The sequence below is a fragment of the Corvus moneduloides genome, chromosome 1 (genome assembly GCF_009650955.1).
Source record: "Corvus moneduloides isolate bCorMon1 chromosome 1, bCorMon1.pri, whole genome shotgun sequence".
Taxonomy (NCBI): Eukaryota; Metazoa; Chordata; class Aves; order Passeriformes; family Corvidae; genus Corvus; species Corvus moneduloides.
In genome coordinates, this window is record NC_045476.1 from 87,677,736 (window position 1) to 87,697,048 (window position 19,313).

General features: G+C 37.9%; 1 protein-coding gene and 1 long non-coding RNA gene across 2 annotated transcripts in view; one reads left to right on the forward strand and one right to left on the reverse strand.

The window, feature by feature from the left end:
- The window catches only part of LOC116448010 (catenin delta-2-like), a 255,663-nt gene that overhangs the window by 73,491 nt on the left and 162,859 nt on the right, over positions 1 to 19,313 (forward strand). The gene's annotated exons all lie outside the window — the stretch shown is intronic.
- LOC116448015 lies at positions 9,854 to 18,184 on the reverse strand. The gene is made up of 4 exons (XR_004241784.1): positions 17,568 to 18,184; positions 16,532 to 17,059; positions 15,836 to 15,903; positions 9,854 to 10,524 (listed from the first exon to the last, which is right to left on the reverse strand). It is a non-coding gene; the product is annotated as an uncharacterized LOC116448015 (long non-coding RNA).

Sequence of the window (19,313 nt, forward strand, 5' to 3'; positions counted from 1 at the left end):
GCAAGAATGGCAATGTGCATAGTAGGTCTTTAAAACAAATGAATTCACATTCTCTTTTTTAGATCTGTAAGGCCATCTGCAGAAGCAGTGAAGAGTTTCCAGGGGTTTGATTGCATGTTTTTTGCTTTTTGTCTTTGTTGATCATTATTGCCTTTTTTTTAGTAGTCATTACTGCTCTTAGTATAGTGTTTGTGGTAGCCTTGGTCTGGTAGGGTATAGAGTGACAGGAGGAAAAGAGGGCATACTGGGGTTTTTTAATTTCTCCACTCTCTTCCCTTCACCCTGCCCCTCCACAGCTGTTGGGATGCTGGAAGAATTTTGTGAGTAGGAAGGGTGATGAGAAATCCCCATAACCCAAAAGCTGTCCTGTTGTCTTTTCTCGTGACAGTCTGGGAGATGCCAGCCGCTGCCGTGCACAGTGGTGCATGACCCCTTGTCTTGCTCCATCCTGTAACTCTGGTGCCTGTGTGCTTTGTGAAGGTACTTTTGTGTTTGCCAGCAGACTGCTGTGTATTTCTGAGCAGAGAAAATTACCCTAGAATTTCTGGGTTCCCAGAGGATACATCTTGATTTCTAGTCTCAAGTCTTTGCTCAGGCTTCACTTTTGACACTCTGTATCAGTCTGTGTGTATACTTCCTAAGGGCCTTTATATTTTTTGCACAATATAGAACTGCCAGAGGATTTTCAAAATATTTTGCTGCCTGAAGCAGTGAGAACAGTCAAGTAGGGCAAGATAATCTAGCAACTGTTTACTTCATTTAGCTTCTCAAGGTAATGAGTTCTCTTGCCTATTTGTTAGAAATGTTTGGTGTGATTCCTAACATGCTGTCCTTTATCAGAGAAGAGAACATAGTGTCTTCAAATTTACAATTTGGATAAAGTGTTTTCATTGTTCAGATGAGAAAATATTGATAGCTTTTTATTGCATATTAAAAAGAGTTAAAATGCCACTGGTTAGTAAAAAAAAGTTTTTTACCTTTGTTCTAAAACCTTATTATTTCTACATAGTACCATGCTTCTCAGAAGCCCTAGCTGGATTTCCCTAGCAGTTGTGGGAAAGGACTTTCAAGTTTCTTGTAAAACAACACAATGATTTTTTAATTTAGAGCACATTAATGAGAGATTCTTTCAGTTGGCATAATTCCATGTCCTGTATTAAGGGTTATCTTCGGTGGATTGCGAAGAATTTTAACTTTTTAAACACTTAGGTATTTAAAACTGAATGGGTAGAATACTTGAGTTTAGGTACTAGGGGAGGGGAAGTCTATGTATGGAAATTGTTTGCTTCTGTGGCTAAGGGTGGATAGCAACATAAAAATGCTTGGAGTCTTCTTCATTCCATTACAATTCCTTGTGGGAGGTGAATTCAGCCCTGACATGAAAATGTGGGAGGCTACAACTTAGCAGGCATCTTACATTTCTTTTCTCCATTCCAGTTTGTCATTGAAAATATTACAGGCCTATGCTTTAGAGCTCCAGAAAAACAGAGCAAATGAAGGTTCTCCTGGAGTAACACGTCTCTAGGGCCTGCTCTTTCCTTCCCTTCCCTAAACAAAACAAACAAATCTACATAGAAACCAAGAACATGAGAGCAGACAATACCTTAGTCTGGAATAGGGTGAGCTGAGAACTGATGAGGAGGGGGAAAAATTCCTTTGGTTCCTAGCAAATCTGAGCTTGGAAACCATTAAAACTGCATTCCCTTCAGTAGACTGACTTGCTAGAAGAAACAATGGGTTAAGTATTTATAAACTTTTAAATACAGAATAAAGTGCAACTGCTTTTTTTACTTCCTACTTGGTTCTAGATGTTGAATACTTCATACAAGACATACCTTTTCATATGCATTCTTAACAGTTCTTTATCTGATAACACTTTCTTTCAAAATAGGAAGTTATATAAGAAAAGACACATCTTCATGTGCATGAAGGAACTGAGAGGTGTGATGGCACATGGGGAACCCCATTGTTTCAGCCAAATGCCTTAAGGTTGACTCACATTTCTGTGAGCACTCATTGCAGTGTCTGTGTGTGGTCACTGCCCAAATCATGGGTTGCAAGGGAGGGGCATTTCAAGGTTATTCCAGCTGGTGAGGAGGTTAAGGGTTTCGGGAGCCAGGTATGTGTGTGCTGAGCATCAGAAGGAGATGGCTGCTGGAGTGACCAGAGGGTCCAGGGGAATTTCCTGTGGAAGTGCGGGATTGGGAGTGTGTGTGCATGAGGCCACTGGAGATGAGAGGATTCAGACAAGAGATACAGGGCAGACTGAGAGTCTCAGGCCAGTTACTGGAGAGTTGCACAGCATGGCTTTCCCACTCGTGGACCTTCATTCTGATCTGCTAGAGGTGGACAGGGTGAGGCTTCTGGCAATGTTAATGTTTCCAGTCGACAATTTACAGCCTTGAGAAGCAAGTGAGGTAGCTGTACTGCTGCCTGTACCTGTCAGAGTGAGGTTTTCATAACCATGTGGATGAATTTCATAGTCATCGAATCATTTAGGTTGGAAAAGACCTCTGAGGTCATCAAGCCCAACTCTTAACCCAGCACTGCCAAGTTCACCACTAAGCCATGTCCCTCAGTGCCACATTTACACATCTGTTAAATACCTCCAAGGATGATGACTCCACTGCTTCCCTGGGCAGCCTGTGCCAATGCTTGACAACCCTTTCAGTGAAGAAATTTTTCCTGATATCCAAACTAAACTTCCCCTGGTGCAACTTAAGGCCATTTCCTCTTGCCCTATTCCTTGTTACATGGGAGAAGAGACTGACACCTGAACCCAGCACAGGTTTACCTGGTAGCTACTTGACCTTCCTTTGCAGGGCTGATTTCTCTTCTGCTGTTGCTTCCTCATTTTTGTGTAATTAGTTCTCTAGCTGGAATCCAACAGTTTTCTGTATGAGATCTGGTCCCATCCCATTTTTTTCTCCCTATTCCACAGTTGATTCTAACTCCATTTTTGTTGTGAGGGGAAAGTAAAATATCTGTTTGGTTTGCCGTATCTTCTCTGCTGTACAGTGTTGCTGCTTGAGGTCTCTAGCTCATTGAGTGTGCTCAAAATACATGGTTTTGTCTCTAGTCCTGTCCTTCAGAAGTGCTGTGCAGAATTTACAGCAAAGCTATCAATTAATATGAAAATGAATTCATGCAAACTGTCTATCAAGTAAAAGACCTTTATTTTTTTTAAAATGCAACAGTATCACAAATACATTTGTTGTTCTCCTATTATGTGGAACATTAGAATCAGTTTCTGGTTATCACATTGCAGATATCCAAGTCAGTAAAGCTGATTGTAATTTAAAGCATATTTATATTAAGCAGCAAATATGATCATTTTTAATATACAGAAAAGCATTCATTAGAAAAAAAGTAATTAATTTCTTTTGAATTGAATGAAATGTGAGTTTAATTTTCAGAACATTGCTTGGGGCAATGGTTTGACATTTTTTTGAAACCAATCTGATTAATTTTCAGAATTATGCTGAGAACTGTCACTTACTGTGAAAAATACCTTTCTAAGCAGTGAACCTCAGAAATGAAAAGAAAAAAATTATTTTTTCTTTACAAATTGCTTTGTGCATTTCAGTTGCAAGGGCAACAGTTAGTTCTACTTGTGTATTTAGCTTGGTTTTATATGATTATGGAATCAATTCAGAATCTTAACAAAAAAATGATACGGATTGAACCAAGCCCATTGTGCTATTTTTGTGAAGGTGACCTTAAAGAGAAGGTGTAAAGGCTTTCCAATTTGAAATTTCAATACTCTTCTGCTGTACTTTTTATAACATGAGGTTAGGAATTGCCTGTGCAAAATCTCCATTAAACGAAACAGACTTTTTCATCTGAATTAGTGGCAAAGATACACTGAATTGCTCAGACATGACTTTTGAATGAGTGAATAAATATAACAAGGTTGCATACTATCACTTACAGGACATGCTAATAGAAGTCATCCAGGACTACGAAGATTTCAGTAGACTTACTAGATCCTACTGGACAGTGAAATGATATTTTAAATTGGGTGTTGAAATTAGTGGGGTTAAACAGCTGGCAGGATTTCCAGAGCTGAAAGCCAGACTTTGATGATCAGATTTCACCTAGAGCAAAGTTTAAGGTTTCTGCCAAAGGTACCATTTTTACATCTGAATCAAGATTTGTGATTGTTGTATAGAGCAAGGCCAGCAGAATGCATTGTCTGGGGGAAAGATCTTTTTCAGCACTGTGGTAGGTTTTAATAATTAGGTTTAGTACACCAGACTATTTTAGCTTCTTCACTAAGAAAGAATATATATATATATATATAAAAAATAAAGGCTGCACAAATTTCAAAAACTTAATATTTTTATAATACTTATTATTTAAATTCTACCCTGTATATTTTTTTTTAAATTAAAAAAACAGTGGGGATTTGGACCTCCTCACTAGTTGACTCAGTAGTATAGTTTACTGTCTATTTTAATACAACTTACTTTCTAATTAGAGAACTTTTTACAGTGACAATGAAGTTGATCTATCTCACTGCATTTATCTATCTGTATTTTTGTGCAGTGTTTAATGTCATTGTAAACAAATGCTATTTTCAGGGCACTACATTCTATCCACTAAGAAGAGAATAGAAAGTCAGTTGTTTTTATTCCCCCAGGTTCTGGAAAATGTAAATTTTACCTCCAATTAAAAAAAGTAATTCATACTGAAGACAGAGAAAAGAAGATGGATTTGTGTGGTATGCAACTGCATGTTGCATACCAGACAGTGTTATTGAAAATGAAAATGAAGGGAGCGCCTCCAAAATTGTTAGAATGATTTAGGCTTACACTGAAGTGAACTCAACCTTGCACTATGCTTGCTGATAACATTGATTTAAGTGTTCATGTGTTAATGCATATGTAAGGAGATGGATATCCAAACTGATTTATCTAATATCCATTCTGACCCCTGTTATCTGAAATGTCCATATCTTTACCATTTAAAAGAAAAAAAAAATGTTCTTATTCAGACACTTTGTGACAGAGGTCAGTATCTTTTTTTCTTCCTTCTCTTTAATTCTCAGGTTTACAGACAGGGAAATGGATAAGAGAAAAGAAGATGTTATTCAGTTGAGGTGAATCAAGAAGGTCAGTGACAGGACCCAGGTGTCTGTAGTCCCAGCTGTAGTACCTTCCTTATTCTTAATCAAATTCCCTTTCAAGCAGTATTAGTTTTAATTAAATAGAACTAGTCCTGTCTCTAAGCTTCATTAAGGTATCGTTAAGAAACTAGGGAGATGAGAAAAAGATGCCTGAGTTCTTTCAGCAGGACCTTAAATCCTGTTTCTAAACCATAATGCAATTTCATATTCCCGTTCATTTAATCATTGAGGACACTGGTTTCTACTGAACCCTTCTGAAATATAAAAATGCTGGTCATATTCTAAAGGAGCCTTCTAGATTATAAAAAAAATTGTCAATACATTCATCTACCCTTAAACATTTTTGGGGTCTGGAGACAACAAAACGGCCTTAATTGTGGGGGGAAAAATTGCTTGCATTTAATACTTAATACCTGGGAAAAATCACACAAGTTGTGACTGAAGTGTAGCTAGTTGGAAGCTGGCATCATGGGAATCTCATGAGGTCCAATAAGACCAAGTGCAAGGTGCTGCACCTGGGTCAGGGCAGCACAGTTGATACCCCTGGTATCAACACAGGCTGGGAGATGAACAGATGGAGAGCAGCCTTGCCCAGAAGGAGCTGAGGGTGCTGGTGGGTGAGAGGCTGGACATGACCCAGCACTGTGCACTCACAGCCCAGAGAGCCAAACATGTCCTGGGCTGCATCCAAAGCAGCGTGGGCAGCAGGGTGAGGGAGGGGATTCTGCCCCTCTGCTCTGCTCTGGTGAGACCCCACCTGCAGTGCTGCATCAGCTCTGGGGTCCCAGCACAGGAAGGACATGGACGGGTTGTAGTGAGTCCAGAGGAGGCCACCAAGAAGATTAGAGGGATGGAGCACCTGTCCTGTGAGGAAAGGCTGAAAGAATTAGGGTTGTTTAGTCTGGAGGAGAGGGCTTTGGGGAAACCTCACAGAAGACTTCCAGTACCTAAAGGAGGCTTACAAGAAAGCCAAAGAAGGACTTTTACAAGCGTATGTACTGATGGGACAAGGGGGAATGGCTTCAAGCTGGAGGAGGTAGGTTTAGATTAGATACTAGGAAGAAATTCTTTGTAAGAAGGGTGGTGAGACACTGGAATGGGATGTTAAGAGAAGCTGTGAATTTCCCATCCCTCACAGTGTTCAAGGCCAAATTCGATGGGACTTTGAGCAAACTGGTCTAGTAGCTGATGTCCCAGCCCACTGCAGAGGGGTTGGAATCAGATGATTTTTAAGGTCCGTTCCAAGTTAAACCATTCTGTGATTCAGTGATTTGGGGCAACTAGAAAATATTAATTTTTCAGATGCTCTCCTTTGCTGCTAAAATATCGTTACTATCATCCTGAAATCAAGTTTGTCTTTATGTGATATTCTATTGTGTGGGGGGTTTTTTTGTTTAAGCATAATAAAGCTTATAGTTTCAGGCTTTGATTCACAATTAGGGATCTGTAGACAGGTCAGAGAATTACATGATTGTGGAAACATGCCTCTTCAAGGAGGAAGAGAAGGAAACATAATGTTGTAAGGATGTTTAAAACCAAGAGGCTGAAAACTGTTAACTTTTCCTTAGAGTTGAACTGCAGCACCATATGTGAGCAATTTAAAGTAGTCTCTTTAATGACACAGTGTTTTGAAATTTACAGCATATGCTTGTGTGTTGGGATGACTAATTGATGTCCACTCAGTTTTCACAACACTCTCAAGAACAGGAACTGCATTCCAACATGGTGACTTCTTTTTTTTCAAGTAATGGTAACAGAAGGCTACAGGTGCTAGGAGGAAATGGCAAGGTGGGCATTGAGCAGACATTTTGCCCTGAAGTTCATATATTTAAAATTGCCTGCAGTCCTTGTGAAATTTATAAAGTTAAAGCTGTCTCCTTAATTTCTTTTCAATTTGTTTTTCCAGTTTACTTTAATCATCTGAGAGGTAGAGGACAGAGAATGTGTCCTGGAAGAACATTGGTTTGTTTATTTGGTTTGTATTGTTTTTCTCTGGAGACAGAGCACAGCCAGTGTTATCTTTGCTCAGCAGTCTCACTGACACGCCTTATTCCTGGCCAGTTCCTTCCCTCTTCCTAGAGGGGATCAAACAGCTTTCACCCTCTTCAGCTCACTGCTTGCACTGTCTGAAGAGCTAGTCTTTTGAGGCATTTCTTTTATGTTCTTGGTAATCTAGGGCCTAAGGAGTTGGCCTTGTTGGTTTCCAGCACCAATGAACTGAGCCAGGGACTAAGGAAGGACTTGCAGTTCAAATCCAAACATGGTTGTGGTAAACTGTACATTGATTTAAAAAAATTTAAAAAAAAAAAATTAAAAAAAAAATCACAATTTTTTTAACATTTCTCTCAGCAATATGCTTTAGGAAGAAATGACTTGATGAACTCTATCTTCTTTTTTCCCCTTTGCTTTTCTGTGTTGTCTTGGCACTTCCCCTTTCTTCTTTCCGAATCTGCAACTTCGCTGTATTTAAGCAATATTTTCCCTTCTTCTTTTTGATACTCACTCTAAAGATAGGATATACATTTGTTACATATACAGGAAAAACTTAATGAAATGCTATGGAACCATTTAACTCTACCAAGAATGACCCTTGCACATGACACGTGCCCTGTTTGCCTTGCAAGCACGAGCCTTGTTTTAGCAGCCTTCAGCTGTGTTTAAAGTACACACTGCACTGTGATTTCTGGATGCAGCCACGGGCTCTCTTTTTCTGGTCAGGAAACGTGCAAAAATTAGAAGTCTGTGTACTTCAAAAAGTGCAAAGATTATTTTGCACTCTCTTCATGTGTTTCAGAATTTAGGCTCGTTTGGACTCAGCATTCCAAATGAATCAGCTTCACATCAAGAGATTCCCTACACCCTGACTATAGGGAACTTCTAATGCAGGCGAAGAGTGAGCTCTTACTTAGGCTTACATTTAGTTTCACTTGATCTGATCCTTTTAGGAGGAGATTTCATCAGCTTCATTGCTCTCTAGGTAGAAACATGAAGTCCTTAGTGGTAGGCTGAAAACTGGGCTACAGTATGATTAGAAAATGAGGTGGAAACTTACAGTGACCCAGTCCACCGTAGGATATTCATAATATGAATGCCTGGGATGTGAGCTCTTTTTTGTCTAGAAAGCTTCTTCCAAAGAACTTGTAATTCATTCATCCAGGTGGGTTTAGCACCTGGCATGACATAGGAGAAAGACTTAATAGGCATGGGTCTTAAATTCACTAATACTTTGCTACTGAAAGTAATTCTTCTTCCACTGCAGTACTGAGAAAAACACACTTGCAGTATTCTCCCCATCTTTCTGGTTCTAGAGCCCCAATGCCTTTTGAATACTTGCGCAGCTGTTGGTTTAAGACCAGTACCCTTAAGGTTTTCATAGTATTTTGATCCTGAAAGTAGATGCAGGAGGAATGTAAATCTGCTAGCATGTTGATTAAAGGAGCAATGTAGCCTCCAATAACCATTCCCTCACAGCTGTTTTCCCAGTGACCTGCTTTTCTTACTGAGGACTTCAAGAGTGGTCCTACAGCTTCTGAAGAGCAAAGTGCTGCCTGTCAACACATCTGTGAGATTTGGGACACCAGTACTGAAGTTTTCCAAACCACTATCTTCTTAACCCGTAGTTGCCCAGATGAGATGGCCCACTGATTTGTAAGTGAGGGAGACTCCTGGTAGTCCTTTCTCACGGTGTCCTTCTTGCTGTGGAACAGTGAAATTCAAAGATCTTTGTCTTATTAATACATACCTATTTGAACTTGTCCATTCCACAGAAAGAAGCAGTCTGCAATGGAGGGCCCCCATGAATCTATATCACTTAAGGGTCACAGGATGTAGGTTACTATGTAATGAGTGCTTTAAAGTAAATATGTATGTGTGTATGCATATGTATGTGCACTTAAAAATGGCTGTAGTATGTAGGGTCTATTTACAGATACATATTTGTGTGGTTTTTTTAACTTAAAACTCTCTTTCATGATGAATACACAATCTTCCCTTTCCTTAGACATCTTTTCTCTCTCTTAGTTACTGTATTTTTAACTTGCTAGTATTTTCAGGAACAAGCTATGTATCTGCTCAGCATCCACACCTCCATACTGTGTTCAGTTTTGATTTCTGCTATACAAAAAACTGTGGGCAAGCTGGAGAGGATCCACAGAAGGGCCACAAAGATGATCAAAGGACTGGGAAGCCTGCCATGTGAGGAAAGGGTTTGTTCAGCCTAGAGAAAAGAAGGCTTATCATTATGTTCCAGTATTTAAAGGCTGGCTAAAAAGAACATGGAGACTCCATGGAAATCCCATGGAAAAGATGAGGGGTAATGCGTCCAAGTTACTCCTGGGGAGATTCCGGCTGAACATAAGAGGAAAATTTTTCACAATAAAAATGATTAGCCATTGGAATAATCTCCCTGGGGAAGTGATGGATTCCCCAGTGTCAAACACTTATAAGAGCCAGCTGGACCGGGTGCTGGGCCATCTTGTCTAGACTGTGCTTTTGCCAGGAAAGGTTGGTCCAGATTATTCTTGAGGGCTCTTCCAACCTGGTATTTTAGTATTCTAACTACAAAGCTGAAGCAATGAAAAAGAAGGAATATTTCTCATTATGTTGTTCTGTCTTCTAACAGATAAAAGTAATGTTTTCATAGTTTTCTTCTAAAGCATTAGCTGTACATTTCCCTTAGGATTTCCTACCATCAGAAATTCAAAGGTAGCACTTACAGCCGTGACAGCAAGACTGAGGTGTTGATCTGCAGATGTGTGATATCTTAGGGGTTTTTTTTTTCATTTCCCACTGATTTCCCTTGCGGTTATTTTCAGTCTAACTCTTAAAAAAAGTTAGACAAAATAGTATTGGACTTACAAGTTTATGTAAAGTTATGAAAAATTATTCTTCATTTCCAGTTAAGGTTTAGCTTTCTGTCTTAAAGTATTTCATTTCTGATGGGAACCTTTGTAAAAGATAAGCAACTTAGCAGAAGTTTTAAGATTTCTTAATACTTCAGCAGTGAAAAAAGACTTGTTATCAAATGTCTTCCTCTGCTGGAATAGCTTTGAAAAAAAAATCTAGTATTTAATGTATTTCTTAAAATATTAAATATTCTTAGTTAGTCTTTGACCTTATACAAAAGTATAAAAATTATAATAAAGGATCTACTTTAGCAAACTGATTGTGCTACTCCCATTCATGCACGGATTTTGATTGACTGGTGCTTCTCATTGAAGTGTTCTTCAACTTTAGCCAAACAGTACCAAACTGATGGTATTATTAATTTTAAATAATTTCCCTACATATGTTATTTAAAAAAAAAAAAAAAAGACAACCAAACAACCCAAATTCCACTTATTTTTCCTTTACCTTTATTTAAAGCTTCCATGTTTTCACTGAAGTAATCATAGTCTCTGAAAACCATAAACAGAAAAAGAAAGTAATGTAAAAGCATTTCATCAATGTGGTGCTAGCTGTTCAAGATGGATTTGAAAGCTTCTCTCTTGGGATCTATTCAAGAAACCACAGCTGTGTTACGTATACCTAACTTTTATTGTGTATTTCTATATAATTACATTTAAGGAAGGGAAGCTAATTTTGTTTCAGATCTAATTTTATGTAATAAATTGATCAAACTACTTGGCTAGTGAGTAGAAATATCCCATCTTATTTAATCATCTAAATGTGTATTTATTGTAGGTGAAGTACATTTACTGTAATTCTTTATATGCATGTACTTAAATTAAAGTGCTATGGGTTACAATTTGCTGGTGGTATGAACTGGAAAAAAAAAGATGTCCTTAGGTTTCCAACACCTGACTTAGCAGTGTAGTGATCATCTCGAGTTCTATATAAAATTGCTTGGTCTTCTTGTCATGCATTTTCCATTTAAGTCAGGGGAAGTTGTATAGCTAAAATCACACTGAATTCATTGCAAATCTAGGGCATGCTTAAAGGGCACTTCATCTGAGCAAAGAAATCATTGCTTTGACTGTGGCTATGTTAAGTGAGAGATGGAAGTGAATAGCTTTTAGTTTATTGCTCATTTGAAAGCTGGAGGGAAAAATGGCCTTTGTCTACCTGCCAAGCTCTTCCCCTCCCCTGCCCAGACTTCCTAAAAATGCTTATTTGAAATCTTGGCAGCAGTTACCCTTGATTTCTTTCAGGAGCTTTTACATTTTGGGGGTTTTTTTTGTGTGTGTGTGTTTTTTTTTTTTAAATCAGTGTTGGGGAAGATGGAACAGGAAAACCTTGGAAATATGATTGCCTGACAAAAGATTTTGGGAATATGAAAACTACAGGCAACATCGAAATGAAAGCCACTTTTGAAATACCAGGTCTTAGTTACTGAACAACTAGAAAACAATGGTATGGCCACTGAAGATAATCCCCTCTTGATGGAACAATACCCTCTGCTTGCAAGCAGGTCCAAGGGTCAGAGCAGACCCTACTAGCTCAGCAGAAGGGGTCCAAAGAGTAGTTTTTAGAAGTTAAGATGTAACACTCTATGGTAATATAAGAACTCTTATAGGCTGTATGTAAATGCTATAGGATTTGTATCTTGTATTAGATTGGTTAGTGACAATTAGAATATTCAGTACAGAAGATGATTTATTGTATTGTAACCAGGACTTCAGACATTCTCACTTCTATTACTTACTACACTTCTATTCATTCTCTATTCCTCTCTTCCACTTCTACTCTTACTTCCACTCTTGCTCTTACACCCTCTCTCTCTCTCTCTCACCTGCTACTCTCTTGGGCCTGCTCAGAGCTGAGTCAGGCAGCTCTGAGCAGTGCCCCTATACCCACGCCTTTACAATAAACCGACTGTGTCCCAAGACCTGCCTATAGAGATCTCTCGTCTCCATCCGTCCATCCGTCTCCGTCTACGTCCGTCCGACTCATCCTTAACCTACAAATCAGCTTTTTTTGTTTCTTTATTTCCTGTAATAAATTTTATCTATTTTTAAAATGTAATAAGTAAAAAGCTAATGTGGCTTGAAAACAGGCCCCAAAGAAAAAGTTACTTATTGATAATTTGATCCTTAATCCTAATATATACTCTTCAGTTTCTCTGTAAAATTATAAATGAACCTCTTACGTTTCCTTAGGTAAGCTTTGAAAGTCCTACCTCTATGTATATACTATACTGACATGTTATTGAAGATGCAATAAGATTGTGTCATAATGTTGAAAACCAGTAATTGCAGCTTGTAGCAAACTTTTCATCCGTGGATATGACATCTTATTGTTATGTAATTAAAAAGGGAAAATAAATTTATGAAGTCTTTTGTTACCTTAAACAATAGTGCATTTGATGCATTAATTAGGCTGTGTTTGCTCTGAGACCAGCAAAAGAACAGAAAATATCTGTTGTTTTCATGGCAGATGATTAAATAACACAAGCTTTTCTTAGTAGAAGTAATCGTGGGCTTATTGTGATTTTGCATTTATTCTGTTTTTTGTCTTCTCATTTATTTGGGAATTTTTCAGCTCTTGGCAACACCATGGATGTCAAGTAAGCAATTCTTGGAGATTTTCTTGAGAGATCTGTTTTTATGCAAGAGGAAAAAAAAAAAGTTTGATTTTTTTTCCTTCTAAGCTGCGTTACAATAAAGGACTTTCTGTATTCAGCAGTTCCAATTAAAGGTATAGCTAAGTAAGCCTGAAATCTTGCAAAGTCCTGCAACTCATTGCGAGAACAAATGCAAACACTTTCTGAACAGTGTGTCCTGCTAGGTGATGTCGTGAATATGTCCACGTACTTTGCCCACATAAGATAGCGTTACTTCCTTAGAGTTTTAAATAGCTCTTATGTTTGCTCTTGAGTGACTGCTGATACCAGGAGAAAAGGCACAAAACAGTTTCCCAAGAAGAGAAAAAGAAGTCAGTTTAGAAGAATTCCAATGTTTGAACTGGATTCAGATTTATTAGTGGGTGTGAAACTGAAGAGGAGGTACTCAGGATGATATTAATAACCAAAGGCTCAGTTTAACTCTAAAGAAGTTCAGCTTTGGGGTGGGTTTAGTAATGAGTTCCCAAGCTATGCTTTTGCTGGATTGTGAGAAAATCAAGTAAAGCATTCCCGATACTTAAAGCCCTTTGCTAAGTTAAATATATCCTTATTATTGAAGTGGTCTTATAAAAAAAGAAAAGTCTAGGTTTGGCTAACATAACCCCTCTTCTCTCAATATTTTTACTTTGGGGGTCCTCTCACCTAAGTTCTGATGTCATTTTAGCTATTGTGGTCTTTTATCCTTCTCCATCTAAATTAAAACAACCCCTTAATTAATAAACACTTAAATTCCAAGGATATAAAATAAGCAAGATGTACTCTTTGTGATGGCTACCACAAAAAATGCTGACCAGCAAAAAAGAATGTTGTAGCAACATTATGATTCCTGCTTGATAAAGATGCTACTATAGATAATGATGCTGCCAGATAAATGTCATTAGAGCATGAGACATTTAGCAAAAACAAATGTCTGACCTCAGCTGATGTGCATATTGATCCAGAAAATTATTTCATCAGGAGTGTGGAAGGTGTTTATTTTTCCATCGAAGTTAAGCACATTAGGATGAGGATTACTTAAGCACTTTAAGAGGATATTCAGGAGAGGTAGTTTCTCTTTTTGTCTTCATGATTAAAGAGGTTGAAATTCCTGGCTGAAGTTGTGTGGTTGCCAGACCCAGGAGTGCCCATTGGTTTCTCTGGGCAGTGCAGCCTGGTGTTGCCAATATATATGTGATGGAGAATTTTGATATGTGTGTAGACTCTGAATGATGCTTAAAGTGCAGTGTACATATAGCAAAAGACTTGCCTATCATAAAAGTATGGGTCTTCCATAAGAAATTACATCCTCTACAGCCGAACTGGGAAGAAAATGGGGTGGTGGTGCAGGATTGACAGTTTTCATGAAAGTCAAAGGTCTGATTAAAAGCTGGAAGCTTGTGGCCTATAAACCACTGTGACAATATTTCATCATTAATAGGCATTACAAGGTACAGTTTGAAGTAATAGTGATATTCTTGGTTGAAAATAAATTATTGGATTAATACCAGTAATTTTGTAATCTGATAAATTTGATTTAAGGGGGAAAAAGCTTTCTTCATAATGCGACTTAAATACCTTGAACAACATGCCCATGTTATAGAAAAGACATTTTTAGGAAAGGACTGTCTTAGCAAAACAGCTTTGTTTCCTATTAGTTTACTTTAGTGTTTTCAGAGATATCCTTCCTGAAGTTCAAGGTAAACTTAAAAAATAGAATGTTAAGATTTTTACAGTCCATTGTGTAAGAATATTGTCTGTACAAATTACTTCACAGGATCCAGAATGCAGAATCATTTCTCTCTGTTTCACAAGAATTACAATTGACAAGTACAGTATATGTTTGATTTCCATGAGGTTTTGTTGGACAATATTGCCAGATAAAATTAAGTTTTGAAGTTCATTTTTTGAATTTCTTTATCTCTTTTAAACAGAAGTCAAAAATAACTACTTTAAATGTCTTGGCTTATACAAAACAGGAAAGAGGTAAAACTAGTTTAGCATCCAGTTTAGCTATTTTAATCTTTGGTGTGGTTTATGGAGGATGGAGGTGTTTGGTTTTGATTTTTTTGTTTGTGTTTGCTTCAGGATTTTTTTGTGTGTTTTCCTTATGGTGTTTGGTTTTGTGCTGGTTTTGTTTGTGGTTTGTTTTTCATACAGTGGAATGGTTGATTTGCAAAACATTTATGTTTTTCCTTGGAGGCATTATTTAGTTTAGACAAAGTACCTTTCTGGAAGTAACTGTGCTTCTCCCCATTTCAATCTGTGATATAAAATGTAAGTAGTTAGTTGGATCTTTGGGAAACATTTCATAAGAGTTAATATCTCATAAGGTGATGTGTGCTGGATATGTTTAGAAAATTACAGACACCACACTATTTGTGTAAACCTCTCAGTGGTATGCGTTTGAGGTGTTAATACTTCTTGTTAAAAGAGAAAAATGAAGATACTTCCCACATTGCCTATAACTTGAAATATTGGGACGTGAGTAGCATCTGTTCAGTGAACATAGCTGCAGGATGTCATGGCCTGTAGTCAGACGGAAACCCAGAGAAGTCTTGTGATTCGTTCCGATTATAGCCAGATTTGCTCTTGATTTAATTTCTGCCAGTAGCATACCCCAGAGATAGGCATTATCTGCCAAGAATTCCCTCCTCCTGGGTTCATAGAATGCTTAGAACCCATCAAACTTTGTGGTTGGGTTAGAGAAGGGTAGACAGTGAGTCTCCAAAAAAGACATTGCATCCAGGCAATTGCCAGTTACACTGACTGCCCAGCACTGGGCATTTCACACAGAGTATTGCCAGCTGCCACACAGTAGCAGCACAGCCTAAAAATGTATTGTGCTTTCACCTCCCATGCAATACCATATTATGGAAAGCATGATACAGGTTTTTACTGCAAAGTCCTAGTCTAGAATGTTGGAAGTCACATTTCACTGACTTCTGTGTGTGCCAAAAATACAAACAAGACAGCCATCCCTGACTTACTGATAGTGTGCAGTGTTTTTTGTTTTGCTATTTTTAAAAAAAATAAAATAAAAACCCATAGATCTAGGCTGGACAAATTCAGTTTCCTGTCAACATTTTATCACTCCAAACAACAAACCTCTGTCAGACACTCTTCTCAAATGTATGCTTTGAAATTCAGGACCCTTGAAGAGTACTCACCAAGGATGGGGTGATGCTTGGTTTTTCATCCGCTGCCTTCCTTCCCAAGGTAGAGGAGACAGATTTGGCTTTAGCGAGCAGAGGAAGATATATCAGTTATAAAATCAGTACATGGAAGCTTTCATGAACAGTGAATCAATATCCTGGTATTTCCTAAGCTTTTGTTACCTTCGGGCAATAATTTTTTGTTGTAAATTTGGCTGTATTTTTTTAGTATTCCAAGTGCTTTATAAAACATTTCTAAATGTAAAACTTTAGACAATAGCGTAATATGTGGATATGAGTTTGAACTACTTGTTCTTCCCTCTGTAGTAACAAAACTGCTAGTCTATTTGGCAGTGATAACTGCTTTGCTAAGTTGACTTTGAATAGTATTGCTGTTTCTTCATTTGCCATAGAAATGTTATCTTCCCAAATAGCACCTGAAATATTTCTAAAATGGCAGATACCATTTAGTTTAAAAGCCAAAGTATCTGATGCTCCTGTAGTTAAAGAGGCTGTGAGTAGTGCATGATAAGCAGAACTTAAATTCCTTGACATTTAGGATTAAAAAAATGGAAATATCATTATAAGTGTTGTGCTCTTTCAGTGTTGTCCGTAAACAGGACACATTGGAATTTGGTATCTAAACTTTATCCTATGATCAGCTTAGACAGGCTTGTAAATTTTTTTGGTTGTTGTTACACAGTGCCTTACCCTTCTTTCGGGAAAACTTGCAAACTTCTCCCTCTGTTGATGATTAGTGCTTTCTGTGGGAAGTTGGGTAGGTCCTCAGCAGAGTTAGCGCTGTTGAAAAAGGAAAAGCTGTTCCTTCTGCAGAGCCTAGAAGATTTGGTCCCACAGCATATGGGAAGCTGCCTTGCAACATATTGGTGAGCTCGTAAGGAGAAAAGAGTCCTGCCTAGGCCTCGTAAGAAAAACCAGATACATTGTGAATTTTCTTGCTTTGGGATTTGGCTCAGAAAAGTGACACTAAGTTGCTTTCTTTTGTTCTTGTCTGCTTATTTTCTTTGCTCCTCAAGATTGCCTGGCAGAACATCCCTCACCAAGGCACTCCTTGCAACTCCTGGCCTGTTTTCCAAAACCCCATGCCTTGCTTTTACTCCTCTTTATTGTGCCTTCAAAGTCTTCATTCATCATGTTCCCATTTCTCTAAGTCACGGTCTAGTGCATAATCTCAGTGTGTACTTTGGCAGGGCTGCTGCAATACCGGCTGCTGTTCTCCTGCAGAGGAAAATACCAAAAATGTAAAGTCATTAAGTTATGCAAGCAAGATTTTGAATAAATGAATGTATGCAGAGTGGGTTGAATGACTGTTGATTTAGTGTTACGATGTGGATTTTTTGTGGTCAAGGTCTTGACTTTATTTTATTGATCATTCACTTTTGGGACAAGGGTAGTCACCGAACAAAGAATGTATTTGAACAACCTTTGTGTGTGATTAATGTGTGCTTGGAATCATTTGCAATGAAATGCTTCAATACGTATCCGTTATTTTTAGAGCCTGTGTTAAAATGGCCTTAAGTTTGCTGATCCATAGATTGTAAGCAAATAGTAAAAAGGTAGACAAAACAGAATGAAAATTAGCTGATCTTGAGTAAGGGCTATATAATATGCAGTTCACTTGTGCTGAATATTGTTTAAGGATCGTCGTGGAAGTCTGAATGACATAGAAGTTAGAATTGCAATATACATAATATCATGGTAAGCCCAGCTTCCCCCATACTCTTACCAATTGAAAGAATTAGTGTGATATAAATCGGCAATCAGGATGGCTTGTGGGAGTTGGACTCAGTGATCCTTGTGGGTCCCTTCCAACTCAGTCCTTTCTGTGTTTCTGTGATTCTGCGAAAAGTAAAGGACTTCTGAATATAGGAGTGGCAAGTGTAGAAAGGCATCTGGAATAGTGAATATTTGCAGCATGCCTTAAACTTGGGGAAAAGTTTTCCCTTTAACAGGGGAAAGCTTTGGCAGAGCGAGAAGTTTGAGCTTTTTACAGAAACAGAAGTGAGACTTCTCATTCCATTTTTGGAGTTAGGTTCAAATTTCTGTAATTCTTGTATTATAAAAATGTTTGTTTACACATTTTTTCATTGGGAAAATGTGTTTTTAGAGAGACTCCCATCGACTCTAAGACTTTTTTACACCTGTTACCTTTGCATGGAAGTGATCAATAACTTAATTACTGAGTTTACTTTTAAGAGCACCACTGACAAAACTACTTTGTAAGAACTTTCTTCCTCATAAGATACTAAAATATTTTTGAGCATGATCAACTGGCATCCTATATTTTAGCAATTCATTTAACATTTATGTGTAAGAATATATATTTTGTGCATCTAAAGTACTCAGCACTCTCATTTATTGAGAACATTTGTTTCCAGACAGGAAAAATAGTAATGCTTTTCCTAATGGGGAAAAATCCTTCTATTCTCTTAATTGATTGTCTTGAAAAGAACTGGCAAAATTTGGTGTTCGCATTTGGATATGAGTTCTGAGTGTCTTCCTTTTCCTCCCATATAAGCTGAAGAGAGGTACTACAGTACATTTTAAAGCAGAAATTCTGCTGTGATTTGCTAGCTAGTGAACTACTGCTAACACTCCTTCCTGTTTCTCTTCTGTGTCTGCATTTGCTTCACCCTCATATAAAGTAACTCAGAAGGAAAACCATTCTTGCTGCCAGGTATTCCTTGTGGGTGATACTGCATACTCCTTTTTGTGTTCTTGTTCTAATTTTTCTTACTGTCCAGACAGTTCTTTGAAGCAACTTACTTAATATATTAATATATGTCTTGCTGTTATGGATTGATTACTTTTTAAAAATTCTGTTTGCTTATCTTTTCCATCAGCAGTCTCCAAAAGTTCTTGTGCTAAAAATGGTACCATTCTACTTGTGGCAAAATATGAAGTGCTGTGCTGGGTTGGTAAAGAGTATTTCTTCAGTCCGTTGTCAATTATTTTTGTCTTCCATCCTTTAGTAGTCGTCTCATACTTGAGCATTACTTTGGCATTGCCACTGCATTCCCTGGGACAGGGAGAATGAGGTTTGAAGTGCTGCTGTTGTCATCACCCATACATGTTTCATGGGGTGTGGCAAGGTGAGCTGTCCTGGAGAATCCCATGTCACTAGGCTGAGAAACACTAGACCTTGTGAGGAATCTGCTTCCTGAAAAAGCACATAAATAAAACCCATAAATCCCTAATCTGAAAAACTTGAAGCAGGCTTCCCTCACATGTCCCAAGACTTAAGAAAGAGCATTGTAAGAAATCCTCAGATCCTAAGCAGTCCCTCTAGTTATACTGCATCCTTTTGTCTCCTTTGTCTTTTGGAAAGCAATACATTTTCACCTTCTGTTTCCTTTTCTTTTGTTACCTATTTTTTTTCTTTTGCCTTGTCACTTCAAGAGCTTGGATGTGCATCAAATTAGAAAACTCTGGTTTTCTGTTGTTGCTTTCTTAGTACTGCTCTGTGACCATG